The sequence below is a fragment of the Arachis duranensis genome, chromosome 8, assembly GCF_000817695.3.
Source record: "Arachis duranensis cultivar V14167 chromosome 8, aradu.V14167.gnm2.J7QH, whole genome shotgun sequence".
Classification (NCBI taxonomy): Eukaryota; Viridiplantae; Streptophyta; class Magnoliopsida; order Fabales; family Fabaceae; genus Arachis; species Arachis duranensis.
The window spans coordinates 19,903,104-19,919,369 of NC_029779.3; the positions used below are offsets into that span (position 1 = coordinate 19,903,104).

A 16,266-nucleotide genomic window follows, 5' to 3' on the forward strand; every position below is an offset into this window, starting at 1 on the left:
GAAATTTGCTGAATCCAGGTATCTAGTTCATTAATGAGCAAGGGAGGTTCACTTTCCCCAGTCTCATTACCAAATAACTTGGCATTCAGCTTCATGATAGCTCTTAAATATTGAGCAACTTGCTCTCCAGTCACATCTTCATCCTCTTCAGAGGAAGAATAGTCTTCAGAGCTCATGAATGGCAGAAGGAGATTTAAAAGAATCTCTATAGTCTATATGTGAGCCTCAGATTCCTTTGGATCCTTAATAGGAAACTCCTTCTTGCTTGAGAGACGTCCCAGGAGGTCTTCCTCACTAGGATTTTCGTCCTTCTCCTCCCTTGTGCATTCGGCCATATTGATCACATCAATGGCCTTGCACTCTCCTTTTGGATTCTCTTCTGTATTGCTTGGGAGAATACTGAGAGGAGTTTCTATGACTTTCTTACTCAGCTGGCCCACTTGTGCCTCCAGATTTCTGATGGAGGATCTTATTTCACTCATGAAACTGAAAGTGGCTTTTGACAGATCAGAGACTAGATTGGCTAAATTAGAAGTGTTTTGTTCAGAATTCTCTGTCTGATGCTGAGAAGATGATGGAAAAGTCTTGCTATTGCTCAGCCTATTGCGTCCACCATTGTTAAGGCCTTGTTGAGGCTTTTGTTGATCCTTCCATGAGAAATTCGGATGATTTCTCCATGATGAATTATAGGTGTTTCCATAAGGTTCACCCATATAATTAACCTCTGCCATTGCAGGGTTCTCAGGATCATAAGCTTCTTCAGAAGCTGCCTCTTTAGTACTGTTGGATGCATTTTGCCATCCATTCAGACTTTGAGAGATCATGTTGACTTGCTGAGTCAACACTTTGTTCTGAGTCAATATGGCATTCAAAGCATCAATCTCAAGAACTCCCTTCCTTTGAGGCGTCCCATTATTAATGGAATTCCTCTCAGAAGTGTATATGAATTGGTTATTTGCAACCATGTCAATAAGCTCTTGAGCTTCTGCAGGTGTTTTCTTTAGGTGAATGGATCCACCTGCAGAATGGTCTAATGACATTTTCGAAAATTCAGATAGACCATAATAGAATATATCTAATATGGTCCATTCTGAAAACATGTCAGAAGGACACTTTTTGGTCATCTGCTTGCATCTTTCCCAAGCTTCATAGAGGGATTCACCATCTTTTTGTTTGAAGGTCTGAACATCCACTCTAAGCTTGCTCAGCTTTTGAGGAGGAAAGAATTTATCCAAGAAGGCCGTGACCAGCTTCTCCCAGGAGTCCAGGCTGTCTTTAGGTTGTGAATCCAACCATATTCTAGCTCTGTCTCTTACAGCAAAAGGGAAAAGCATGAGTCTGTAGACTTCAGGATCTACTCCATTCGTCTTAACAGTCTCATAGATCTGTAAGAACTCAGTTAAAAACTGATAAGGATCTTCAGATGGAAGTCCATAGAACTTGCAGTTTTGTTGCATTAAAGCAACTAGTTGAGGCTTAAGCTCAAAATTATTGGCTCCAATGGCAGGAATGGAGATGCTTCTTCCATCAAATTTGGACGTGGGCTTGGTAAAGTCACCAAGCATCCTCCTTGCATTATCATTATTGGGTTCGGCTGCCATCTCCTTCTCTTGTTCGAAAATTTCTGAAAGGTTACATCTCCTTCTCTTGTTCTAATATTTCTGAAAGGTTACCTTTAGATTGTTGTAATTTAGCTTCTCTTAGTTTTCTCTTCAGAGTCCTTTCAGGTTCAGGATCAATTTCAACAAGAGTGCCTTTTTCCTTTTTCCTGCTCATATGAAAGAGAAGAAAACAAGAAAAGAAGAGGAATCCTCTATGTCACAGTATAGAGATTCCTTTATGTTAGTAGAAGAAGAAAGGGGAGAAGAGTGAAGAAGAATAGGTTTGGATTTTTAGATGAAGAGAGGTGAAGAGAAGTGTTAGTAAATAAATAATTAAATAGAATAAGAAAAGAGAGGGGGAATTTCGAAAATAATTTTGAAAAAGAGGTTAGTATTTTTGAAAATTAAATATAAGATAAGATTAAAATTAAAATTTAAAACAACAAGAATTTTTTTGAAAAAGAGATGAGATATTTTCGAAAATTAGAGAGGGAAAAGTAGTTAGGTGATTTTGAAAAAGAGAAGAAACAAACACAAAGTCAAAGAGTTAGTTGAAAAAGATATTAAAATCAAATTTGAAAAGATAAGAAGATAAGAAGTTAGATAAGATATTTTGAAAAAAAAAAATTTTTGAAAAAGATATGATAAGATATGTTTGAAAAAGATTTAATTTTTAAATTTAAAATTACTTACTTCACTAACAAGAAACTACAAGATAAGATTCTAGAACTTAAAGATTGAACCTTTCTTAACAAGAAAGTAACAAACTTTAAATTTTTGAATCAATCACATTAATTGTTAGTAAATTTTCGAAAATATGATATAAAGATAAGAAAAAGATTTTGAAAATATTTTGAAAAAGATTTTTGAAATTTTCGAAAAATCATGATGAACATCAAGAACATAATTTTGAAAAATTTTTGATGCAAAGAAAACATGGAAGACACCAAACTTAGAAATCTCTAATGCATGGACTCTAACAAACGAAAAATGCATATGAAAAACAACAAACAACACAAAACAAGAAAACATCAAGATCAAACAAGAAGACTTACCAAGAACAACTTGAAGATAATCAAGAACACTATGAATGCATGAAATTTTCGAAAAAATGCAAAAAATTTTTGAAGCATGCAATTGACACCAAACTTAAAAATTGACTCAAGACTCAAACAAGAAACACAAAATATTTTTGTTTTTTTATGATTTTATGATTTTTTTTGTATTTTTATTAATTTTTTTTTCGAAAATGTTCTTTTAGAAAAACGAAAATAAAAGAAAAATTTTGAAAAAATTTTTGAAAACTTTTTGAAAAGAAAATTACCTAATCTGAGCAACAAGATGAATCGTTAGTTGTCCAAACTCGAACAATCCCCGCAACGGCGCCAAAAACTTGGTGGACGAAATTGTGATCACTTCAATGTAGTATTCTTTGTTGTTGTATGGAATCATTAATACCCCAAAGAGATCATGGTATGATAAATTGGGATCTTAATAATCCCTAGTAATGGCACCAACAGCTTAGTGTTGTTGTTGTACCAAAAGAGTTACAGGCACTGTTAGAGAAGCTCACAACTCCGTTCAACTTAACCAGCAAGTGTACTGGGTCATCCAAGTAATACCTTACGTGAGTAAGGGTCGATCCCACAGAGATTGTTGGTATGAAGCAAGCTATGGTCACCTTGTAAATCTCAGTTAGGCAGGTTAAATGGTTTATGATGGGTTCGAAAATTTATAATAAATAGAAAATAAAATAGGATAGAAATACTTATGTAAATTAATGGTGGGGATTTTAGATAGGCGTGTGGAAATGCTAGAATCCTCTCGAATCTCTACTTTCTTATTACATTCATCCAATCCTTTTTACTCCTTTCCATGGCAAGCTGTATGTAGGACATCACCATCGTCAATGGCTACTTTTCATCCTCTCTGGAAAATGGTCCTATGCGCTGTCACTGCATGGCTAATCATCTGGAGGCATCACCCTTGTCGATGGCTACATCCCATCCTCTCAGTGAAAATGGTCATATGCTCTGTCACAGCACGGCTAATCATCTGTCGGTTCTCAATCAGGTTGGAATAGAATCCCTTGATTCTTTTGCGTCTGTCACTAACGCCCAGCCTTTAGGAGTTTGAAGCTCGTCACAGTCATTCAATACCGGAATCTTACTCGGAATACCACAGACAAGGTTATACTTTCCAGATTCCCGGAATCCTACTCGGAATACCACAGACAAGGTTAGACTTTCCGGATTCCCATGAATGCCGCCATCTATCTCGCTTATACCACGAAGATTCTGTTGGGGAATCTAAGAGATATGCGCCCGGCCTAAGGTAGAACGGAAGTGGTTGTCAGTCACGTGCGTTCATAGGTGAGAATGATGATGAGTGTCACGGATCATCACATTCATCAAGTTGAAGTGCAAGTACAGCAGAGCTCCACACCCTTAATCTATGGTGTGTAGAAACTCCACCGTTGAAAATAGATAAGTGAAAGGTTCAGGCATGGCTGAATGGCCAGCCCCCTAAAACGTGATCAATAGCCTCTTAAGATGAAGAATAAAACAAAACTGAGACCAAAGATGAAACGTGGTCAAAAGACACTGAATACAATAGTAAAATGTTCTATTTATACTAAAACTAGCTACTAGGGTTTACATGAGTAAGTAATTGATGCATAAATCCACTTTTGGGGGCACTTGGTGTATGCTTGGGCTGAGCTTGATCTATCCACGAGCTGAGGCTTTTATTGGAGTTGAACGCCGAGTTATAGCGTGTTTCTGGCGTTCAACTCCGGGTCGTAACGTGTTTCTGGCGTTTAACTCCAGACAGCAGCATGTACTTGGCGTTGAGCGCCACGTTACGTTGTCAATTCCCGAATAAAGTATGGACTATTATATATTGCTGGAAAGCTCTGGATGTCTACTTTCCAACGCCATTGAGAGCGCGTCATTTGGAGTTCTGTAGCTCCACAAAATTCATTTTGAGTGCAGGGAGGTCAGATTCCAACAACATCAGCAGTCCTTTTGTCAGCCTTTTTCAGAGTTTTGCTCAGGTCCCTCAATTTCAGCCAGAAATTACCTGAAATCACCGAAAAACACAAAAACTCATAGTAAATTCCAGAAATGTGAATTTAACATAAAAACTAATGAAAACATCCCTAAAAGTAGCTTGAACTTACTAAAAACTACCTAAAAACAATGCCAAAAAGCGTATAAATTATCCGCTCATCAACCACCCAGCAGTAGCTGCAGATTTTGAAATAAAGTCTTCACTACTCAAATTGATGCCTAAGTTTCATGGCTTACCTGCTCAAGAGCCTGTCAAACACCTGAGGGATTTTCAGTCTGCTTTTTCTACTATCAAGCGTAATGGCACTGATGAGATCTCCATTCTGTTAAAAGCCTTCCCCTTCTCTCTTGAGGGAAGGCAAGAGAGTGGTACTACACTCAACCCGGAACAACTGTATCCAACTGGGATACACTTAGAAGAGAATTTTCGGAGAAATTCTTTCCAGCTGAGGTTGCCGATAAACTGAGGAAAGACATGTCCATGATCGTTCAGGATGAATTTGAAACTCTTTATGAATACTTGGAACACTTCAATAATCTTCTAGAAGCATGTCCGCACCATATGATTGACAAGATAGTATTGCTCGGTTACTTTACACAGGGCTTGAAATCTCAAGATAGAACCACATTGGAAGGTGCTAGCAATGGGTCTATGAAAAAGTACAAGACTACAGAAGAAGCATGGCAATTGATCAGCGACTTAGCCGAATCTACCAGAAATCACAGACAGAAACAAGGCCGGTCAAGACCTGTTGCAGAGGTATCCATTAGTAAAGAGACTGCTGCTATAGCTCAGAGCTTATGTGAAATGACTAACTTGCTGAAGCAAATGCTGCTAAATAAACAACAGCCACAGCAAGTTCAGCCATCTACACCACAGCACAACCAGCAGTTGGTTCCACAAAGAGTATGAAGAATTTGTGCAGATTACAGTCACTATACCGATGAGTGTCCGCAACTCCAACCGGAAGACAACACTGTAGTAGCCACTCATAACTTTCATGACCGCCCCAATCAAGGGTACAATCAAGGTGGCGGCTATAACTAGGGATGGCAGGATAACTCTAACCAAGGCTGGAGAGACAATTCTAACCAGGGTTGGAGGGACAATCATAACAGAGGAGGCAGAGATAACAATAAAAATCAGAGGTGGAATAACAATAACAACTTCAGACAGCAGAATCAGAATCAGGCCTACAGAGTACCTCATCTAAGATAGTCTCAAAATTCTCAGCAAACCTCTCAGATCACTTATCCCTCTTCATCCCCTAATGATGAGTTACTACAAGCCATCGATCGGAGACAACAGGCTATGGAAAATAACTTTAATGCTACTCTGAATAGTTTGACTTCTACTTTGCAAGCCCTTGTCTCATAGGTTGGATTATTGACCAACTCCAACAATCAGTCCTCAAGCTCTGGTGGACTTCCCTCTCAACCATTACCCAACCCAAAGGGTGGTATTAATGCCATCACCCTAAGGTCCAGAACCACATTGTAAGAGAGGAATCAGGAAGAGCCAAATCCACCTGAACATGCCTCAGCTGAAGAGGTAGTGGAAATAGAAAATGTTGAAGAAGGGAAGAGCATGCAAGACATGGCTGAAGGAGAAGACGACAAATCACAGAAAAAATCACCAAAGGGCGCAGACACTATAGAGGACGCCGTTCCTATTCCATTTCCACAACTTGCAAGGAAGCCCAGGAAGCAGTTGGAACCTAATCCCAAAATGGTAGAAATATTCAAAAAGGTTGAGGTAACTGTTCCCCTTTTTGATGTCATTCAACAGGTACTTAAATATGCAAAGTTTTTAAAAGATTTGTGCATACATAAAGATAAAATTAATGAATTAGAAACTATTCCTTTAGGTAGTTCTATATCTGCTTTAATGGGAAATATACCTGAAAAATGTAGTGACCCAGACCCATGCATGATTAACTGTACAATTGGAGGCATCATATTTTCTGACTGCATGTGTGATTTAGGAGCATGTGTTAGTATAATGCCTTTATCTGTATATGATGTTTTGAGGCTCCCTCCCTTAAAACGGTCAGTAGCTCGTTTTGTGTTAGCAGATAAAAGTATTATTACAGTGGCTGGAGTTGCTGAAGATGTATTACTGGGTATCAAAAGTCTCACTTTCCCCATTGATTTTTACATCCTGGAGATACCCCAAAATGACTCAGAGAAGCCATCATCAATCCTACTCGGAAGACCTTTCTTGAAGACCTCGAAGTTCAAATTAGATGCTTTTGCAGGCACATACTCTTTTGAAATAGACGGCCGAGTAATAAGCTTCAATCTGAATGGAGTTATGAAGCACCCTTCAGAAGACCATTCTATCTTCCAGTGCGACATCATAGATGAAACCGTAGCTGAAGTTCACCAGGAAGAGGTTGAAGATAAGTACATTGGACAAGATCCAAGTGTGGGGAATTCCGAGGACAATGCAGGTACTCTACCACTGCCACCAGTTCCAGGTAATCCAGAGCCAGACCATGAACAGAAGTTAGAATTGAAACCCCTCCCTCCACATCTCAAATATGCTTACCTTGAGGACTAGCAGAAGTTTCCAGTTATCATTGCACGGGACCTCACTTCTCAGCAGGTTATCTTGAAGAAGGGCAGAAGTTTCCAGTTATTATTGCACAGGACCTCACTCCTGAACAGGAAGAGCAGTTACTTAGTGTGCTGAGGAAGCACAAGAAAGCAATTGGGTGGAGTTTAGCAGACATAGTAGGCATCAACCCTCAAGTTTGTGAGCACAGGATATTTTTAGAAGAAGGAGCAAGACCTGTTCGTCAACCCCAAAGAAGACTGAACCCCACTATTTTAGAGGTTGTCAAGAAGGAAGTGACCAGACTATTAGAGGCATGTATTATCTACCCCATCTCAGACAGTGAATGGGTGAGCCCAGTACAAGTGGTGCCCAAGAAGTCTGGAGTCACTACAGTGAAGAATGAGCATGGAGAGCTCATAGCAACCAGAGTACAGAATGCCTGGAGGGTCTGCATTGATTACCAGCGTCTCAACTAAGCTACTCGTAAGGATCACTACCCTCTTCCATTCATTGATCAATTGCTGGATCGCCTGTCAGGTAAATCACATTATTGCTTTTTAGATGGTTACACAGGCTATTTCCAGATTCATATAGCTACTGAGGATAAGGAAAAGACTACCTTTACCTGTCCTTTTGGGACTTATGCTTACAAGAGAATGCCATTTGGCCTGTGCAATGCACCAGCTACTTTCCAAAGGTGCATGATGAGTCTTTTCTTTGATCTTATTGAGGACTGTAAGGAGGTTTTTATGGATGATTTTAGTGTTTATGGTGATTCTTTTAACCTTTGCTTGGATAGTTTATCTAGAGTATTAGATAGATGTGTCAATACAAACCTTGTATTGAATTTTGAAAAATGTCATTTTATGGTAAGACAAGGAATTGTACTGGGACATGTTGTGTCTAATACTGGTATTTCTGTAGATCCAGCAAAGGTAGATGTTATTTCTAGTTTGCCTTACCCTTCCTCTGTGAGGGAAGTCCGTTCGTTCCTTGGACATGCAGGTTTTTACCAAAGATTCATTAAGGACTTTAGTAAGGTAGCACTTTCCCTATCCAGACTACTGCAGAAGGATATTAAATTCGAATTCAGTGAGGATTGCAAACAAGCATTTGATAAGCTGAAAACCGCCCTGACTCAAGCTCCAATTGTGAGAGGACTGGACTAGAGCCAGCCATTCGAAATCATATGTGATGCTTCCAACCATACAGTAGGAGCAGCGCTGGCTCAACGTGAAGGTAAGGACCCTTTTGTTATTGCTTATGCGTCTAAAACTTTAGACGCCGCTCAGTCCAATTACACTACTACTGAGAAAGAGCTTCTTGCTATTGTTTTTGCTCTGGATAAATTCCGAGCCTATTTACTTGGTACTAAGGTAGTAGTGTATTTAGACCACGCAGCTCTAAAGTATTTATTAGCTAAAAAAGAATCCAAACCAAGGCTTATACATTGGATACTGCTACTACAAGAATTTGATTTAGAAATCAAGGATAGGAGTGGTAACCAGAATCTAGTGGCAGACCACTTGAGTCGCCTTGAACACATTAAGGATGACTGCACTCCTATAGCTGATGATTTTCCATTTGATAACCTACAAGCAGTATTTGAGGTAATCCCTTGGTATGCACCTGTAACTAATTATCTAGTTAGCCGCACTTTTCCTCCACACTTTACTAAGCACCAAAGAGACAAGCTGAAAAGCGAGTCTAAATATTATATATGGGATGACCCATATTTATGGAGATGTGGCGCTGACCAGGTAATTAGAAGGTGTGTGCCTCAATCAGAATTCCAGTCCATTTTAGAGGCCTGTCACTCATCTGAGGGTGGAGGACATTTTGGCCCTCAAAGAACAGCTAGAAAAATCTTAGACTGTGGATTCTGGTGGCCCACCCTTTTTAAAGACGCTGTTGAATTTTGTAAATCCTGTCCCCCATGCCAAAGGTTTGGTAATATATCCTAGAGGGATGAAATGCCTCAACAAACTATGCTTTTTTGTGAAATTTTTGATGTTTGGGGCATTGACTTCATGGGTCCATTTCCAAATTCTAATGGCCACCTCTATATATTGTTAGCTGTAGACTATGTTTCTAAATGGGTGGAACCGATTCCTACTCGTACTGATGATGCTAACACTGTTGTTTTCTTTGTTAGAAACCACATTATTTGTCGCTTTGGATCACCACGAGCAATCGTGAGCGATCAAGGCACCCATTTTTGTAACAGGAGACTAACAAGATTACTGAAGAAGCATGGGATCATTCATAAAATAGCAACAGCCTACCATCCTCAGACTAATGGACAAGCTGAGGTGCCTAACAGAGAGATAAAGTGCATTTTACAGAAGATAGTCAAACCTCGTAGAAGAGACTGGAGCACCAGACTACAAGATGCACTCTGGGCATATAGAACAGCATACAAGACACCTATTGGGATGAGTCCTTTTCGCTTAGTCTATGAAAAGGCTTGTCATCTTCCAGTTGAGGTGGAGCACAAAGCTTTTTGGGCAGTAAAGGAATGCAACATGGGATTTGAGAAAGCTGGAGTTGAAAGGAAGTTGCAACTGCAAGAATTAGAGAGCCTTCGCCTAGAAGCTTATGAGAACTCAAGACTGTACAAAGAGAAAATGAAGGCTATACATGATCAACACATCAAGAGAAAGGAGTTCCAACCTGGGGATTTGGTCCTTCTTTACAACTCTAGACTGAGGCTCGTGCCAGGCAAACTGCGATCAAGGTGGGAAGGTCCATATAGAGTCGAGAGGGTTGAGCCGTACGGAGTTTTCCATCTAAGTCACCCTTCAAGCTCTGAACTCATCAAGGTTAATGGACATCATTTGAAGCTCTACCATGGTGAAAAGGCAACGAAAAACAAGGAGTTAGATATCTTCCTCCTGGAGGATCCACTCGCAACTGAAAACTGTGCTACTGAAGCGTCCAACTTGGGGACATTAAAGCAAAGTGCTAGGTAGGAGACAACCCACCACGGTATGATCGTTCCTCTTCTTCTCCTTCTCTTCCCTCATCTATAACTCTTCTCCATACTACTGCCTTTATCTTGCACCTCATTTGCATACTGCATTTGCATAAAAAAAAATCGCGACGCGACCGCATCATTGGCGCGTCCACGTCGCAAGTGGATCCGAGAGTATAAGAAAGTGAACAGAGAGTCACGCAGGAGCATGGCTGGAAGCGTGCCTTTGGCATGAATCATCACACGCGACTGCGTCACTAACGTGTCCGCGTCAAGTGCAAACATTGGCCTCCCCCGCGTCCGCATCACTCACGCGGCCGCGTGCCCTGGAATTCGACGTAAAAAGGGTGTACGACCGAAAGTTGTGCTAGAGTGGTGCTGGATTAGTGCTGAACGCACAAATTCTTCCCATGCGGATGCATGGCTCACGCGTCCACGTCATATCCTTCTAATAGCCACTCACACGATCGCATGACCCACGCGATCGCATCACCCAAAATTTGGCAAAAATAAAAATTCGAATAGAGAGTTGTGCGAGCGCGAGGCTGCCCTCGCGCCAGTAGCATAACACGTGTCACACGACCACGTGACCGACGCGTCCGCGTCGATTCACTTAATGCGCATTCGCGTGAATGCGTCTCTCACGCGTCCGCGTCGCTTGCGCCGCACAACTTATCCTAATTTGCTACACATCTTATCTTTCTCTTCCCCAAATCCTACTTTTTCTTTTCCCTCCTTCTTTCTTTCTTCCCCTTTCTTCCTTCTTCCCTCCTTCTCACTTTCTACTTTTTCTCTCTCTCACCACCATTATCAAAGTTTTTCTTTTCTTCTTCCCTCCTTACTTTTTTATTCTTCTTCTTTATTTATGTTTTCTTCTTCCTTTCTCTTTCTTTTTACTTTCATTGCATATGTTTTCTTTTTCTTTCTTTTTTATTGGTGTGGAAATTTATTTGGTCATTGTGGATTGTTGCAAAATTGTTTGGAAATTATATTTTTAAAGGGTTGCTTGCATGTTCAATTTATTATTTTCATTGGATTATTTACCATGCATGCTATGTGTTTGTGAAAAAGCCCATATGGCATCATGCACTTTTCTACATTATTCTATTCTACTATTCAATGCCTGCTTTTCACAATTCCCTTTACTATTGTATTAATTGAATTTAATTGTCAATACAAATGTGATAGTTTGTTACGAAGTGATGCTTGATCTATGCTACTCATGCCCTTGCTGGCATGCCAATAAACATCTTGCATCTACTTACCCTACCGTGCACTTGTTCTATTCCCTTTGATGAACTTTTCACATGTTGTCATGACCCTGTGTTCACTTCATTCATCTTTACCGTACACTGATTATCACTCATTCAATCCCCTTTCTTGCTCTATCTCTTTAGACTTAATTTACTTTCTCTTCCCTTTTTCAGAATGGCCACCAAGAAAGGCAAAGAGAAAGCTACCCCTAAACCCACAGCAAGGAAAGGAATGAAGAGAGCATTAGTGGCAAAGCCTTCTTCAACTGCAGTCAAGCCCTCAACAAAAGAATTAAAAGGATGATCAAGGTTGATAAAAAGGAGAGAGCCTTCCCAACAAAGGACACTGCACGATTTCCAAATCGCTACTGTGAGCAGATGTTTCCTATTCTGGCAGCTCATAATTACAACAATGAACACCTTCTTATCCTTCCACCTCGTATTGCCGAATTTGTTGAGCCACAAATTGCACTAAGACATTGGGGATTCCTATAGAGACAACCACGACAGGTTAATCTTTCTTGGGTTGTTGAGTTCTACTCCAACTTCCACCTGCTGACTCTGCAGTCCGTTTATTTATGCCAGAAGCAAGTCTCCATTACAGAAGAGGCCATTCAGCAAGCCTTAGAACTCCCCCTACTCTAGAAGGATTGGACGCTTTTCAAAAAGCCGCCATCAAACGCCAAGCGTACACCTTTGATTGGGACGCTGTTCTCAGAGTTATTGCTCAACCTAGCAGCAAATGGATCTTGGGATACCATCGTTCCCGTCCTAAGGAAATCTCGGCTTCCGCCCTTACCTTAGAGGCTCACGTATGGGCACAGATTATGTCCCATTACGTCTTCCCGAGCACTCATAAGTCCTCCTTCACGGCAAACATGGCCGTTCTACTATGGTGCATCCTTACATACCAGCCTCTAAATTTACCGAGACATATCCGGAATGCTATGGAACACGTGCAGATCGCGGGCAACCTACCTTTCCCCGCCTTGGTCTCTGATCTTATCTCAGCAGCCAGAGTCTCCTACAGAGCTGGAGACACCAAAGCCATACTTCCTTGGAATGATCAGTACGTCCCCAACGGGAGATATCTCAGGCAACCACTTGCCACTACCAGCCAGTCCGCAGAGGATGTTGCAGTTCCTCCACCATCTACTAGTCAGCTGCTGCATCAAATACTGACGCAGTTGGACCAACAAGAAAAGAAAGCAAAGCTCCGAGAGTGCCGCAACCACTGCCGTTTCAAATACCTCAAGGAGCTATTCACAGGCAATCACAGACCTGACGACGACCCAGGCACTCCGGACTCCACTTCCTTCACCAGCACAGGGAGCCATGACGGTTCCGACTGTGGAGACACTGCCACCAACCCACCATTGTTCCTGACAGACGGCACCGAGAATGGTGCAAATCCTTAAGTGTGGGAAGGTCTGTCAGTACCTGACGTTCGGAGTAATTTTTCTTCCCTAAACACCAATAAATTAGGATATTTAGTTAGTTTTTCTTTTGTAGAATAGGATAAATTGCATAGTAATAGATTAGTTGCATGCATGTTCTACTTGATTGAAAAGACAATAAGTTTCTTCTAAGACTCTAATTTTTTTGGAACAAAAATTTCACTAATTTTAATTAAATTTTTTTTGTTAAATTTGCTTGAAGCTGTATTTGGAACATGATTTTTTGAGCTAAAGAACTCACAACTTGTGAGATTTGAGCCTTTATGCTTGGTTACATTATTTAACCATAATTATTTTATTCTTGTGTGTTTACTTCTCTATGATTGTAATCTATATTTTGTTTCATCATATATGTCCAATGTTTGGTATATTTATATGCTGCATATGATTGAGGCCATTAATTGTTTAGCTCACTTATCCAAATTAAGCTACCCTTTCAATTACCTTTGTTAGCCACTTTGAGCCTTTAAATCCCATTTGTTCTGTAATTTACCACATTACTAGCCTTAAGCAGAAAAACAATTATATATCCCAATTTGAATATTTCGTTAGCTTAAGATAATGGGGACAAAGGATAATAAGGGAGTGTATCATGATAATATAATGGGAATTTGGACACCTACTCATGTGAAACTATAAGAATAAAAAAATCTATGTGCATTGATTAGCTATGTTTACTTTTTATGTTATGTTAAAAAAAAATTATTCAATAAATAAATAAGGGGACAAAAATTACCCCAATGCTGAGTTAAGAATCCAAAGATCAATGCATGTATGATAAAATTAAAATAAAAAGTTGATACATGAGTATGGAATGTGAAAGAGAATTTTGGGCAGCTAGGTACGAACTCCAAGGTTATATAAAATATATATAGGATACGTTAAAGCTTGAGTTAATTAAAGATTCAATTTATAAGCTCACTTAACCATATATGTATCCTTACCTTTACCTTGGCCCCATTACAACCTTGAAAAGACCTCATGATGCTGCATTGGTATATTAAATATTGTTGATTGGTTAGGAGAAGAACGAAATTTAGGGACCATGATTAGAGAAGGATAGAGTGATTACCCTATACACTGGAGAGATTAGAGTATACATACATCATCAGTGAGGGCTCAATGCTTAAAACTCTACGTTCCCCACTTTCATGAGCTACCTTCTTACATTTTTACCTGTTCTTACTAAATGAGAATTGAATTAGTGGAACTTGATTTGTAATTGTTTGAAGAGCTTATTTATTCTTGATCAAGTGGACAAGAATCATATAGTTGCATCCACATATATAGGTTGCATTGCATTGCATGAGTTTTTACATGTTCTTACTCATTTATTCTATCTCCTTCAACTAAGCATGAGGACATGCTAATGTTTAAGTGTGGGGAGGTTGATAAACCACTATTTTATGGTTTATAATGTGTTTAATTGTGTGGTTTTATCATGATCTTTACCCACTTATTCATATAATTAGCATGCATTTATATTTCCTTCCTAAAATTATTACATGATTGAAAACTTACTTCCTAGAGACTTTTAATTAGGTATTTTAATTCTCTTTTATCCCATTCGATGCCGTGATCTGTGTGTTAAGTGTTTCAGGCTTTATAGGGCATGAATGAATTGGAGATTGGAAAGGAAGTTTGCAAAAATGGAAGGAATACAAGAAATTAAGGAGATGACCAGCGAGAAGTGACGCGGCCGCATAGCTCACGCGACCGTGCGAAAGAGAGGAAATCGCAGTGACGCGCCCGCATGGCTCACGCGACCGCGCGGATTGGAAAAGCATAAGCAACGCGGAGGCATGGACGACACGCCCGCATGGAAAAGCAAAACGCCGAATGACGCGTCCGCGTGAATGACGCGGCCGCATGACGTGTGCGATCTACAGAATTTCAGAAGTTGCTGGCAGAGTTTCTGGGCCGGATTTCAACCCAATTTTTGGCTCGAAATCACAGATTAGAGCCAGGGAACATGCAGAAACGAGAGACACAATTCATTCTGCATGATTTTTAGTTTTAGATATGGATTTACTCCTCCCCTAGGTTTTTCACTCACTTGAGCATTCATAATTAGGATTGGAAGATTTTGGTTTTAACTTTTGAGAAGAGTCTACCTCCGGTACTAGTCATCTTATTTTGTTATTTACTTTTTATATTTATTCTTCCATATTCTTAAAACCTCTAGAGTTGACATTGGATTATTTCTACAAGTTATTAATATAGACTATTTTTATTTCAATTAATCCTTTTATTATTATTCATCATGTCTTCTTTTATTTTCACCATTAATTCTGTGAAATTTATAATTATGATGAGTGAGTAGTTCCATGACTTGATTGGGGGATGATTGAAAGGAACCTTGAGTTGAATTACTCAAGAGAGAAATTATAATTGGATTTATTGTTGAATCACCCTCTAATCATTAACTCTAGTCCTTCCTAAGGGAGAGGATTAGGACTTATGACTAGAAACAGATTTCCAACTTGCTTGATTTTCCTTTACCTAGTAAGGGTTAACTAAGCAGAGCGACTTCCAATTATTAATTAATCTTGAGAGTATTTCAACAAGAATAGGGCTCCCAACTAATCTACCCCAGTCAAGGCTTTTATTTAAAATTAGTTGAATTCTCTAGATTAATTCCCTGCTTATCAACTAAACCATTTTTGAAAACGCCCGATTAATAAAATAGCACATCTCCTTGCAACTCGTTGGGAGACGACCTGGGATTCATACTCCCAGTATTTTAATTTTCAATATTGTGACAACCCCTTTTAAATTGATAAGTGGATTTTCGGCTGGTTAAGGCTGTACTTGCAACGTGTCCCTATTAATAAATTATTAACTCGCCAATTTCTGCCACGTCAACCACCCACACATCAAACAACTCAATCTCGAGAATCTTCTGATGTGGCATCTCACGGTTGGTAGTGAGATTCTTAGCTCTTTCACATCTGTCACAGTTCTTCACAAATGTTCTTGTGTCTCGGAAGAAATTCGGCCAATAAAAACCGCTCTGCAGGACCTTTGTAGCTGCCCTTTCAATACAAAAGTGGCCTCCATAATCAGAGCCATGACAATGCCAAGAATCTGTTGTATTTCCTTATCTGAGACACATCTTTGGATTATACCATCTAAGCATCTTCTAAAAAGGTATGGTTCCTCCCAAAAGTAGTACTTTGCATCAGTTAGTAGCTTCCTCACTTATTCTTTACTGTACTCTTTTAGAATGAAATTCATGGCTTTGTAATTTGCAATGTCCGCAAACCATGGAGCCTGCTGAATGAGGAACAGTTGCTTATCCGAAAATGTCTCATTCACAGCTGTGGGTGGTTGCACGCTCTCTTCAGGTT

General features: G+C 39.7%; 1 non-coding gene across 1 annotated transcript; it reads left to right on the forward strand.

The window, feature by feature from the left end:
- The first annotated feature begins 1,098 nt into the window (after positions 1-1,098).
- On the forward strand, positions 1,099-1,202 carry LOC127741359 (small nucleolar RNA R71). Its single transcript, XR_008002311.1, has one exon. It is a non-coding gene; the product is annotated as a small nucleolar RNA R71 (small nucleolar RNA).
- The last annotated feature ends 15,064 nt before the right edge of the window (positions 1,203-16,266 follow it).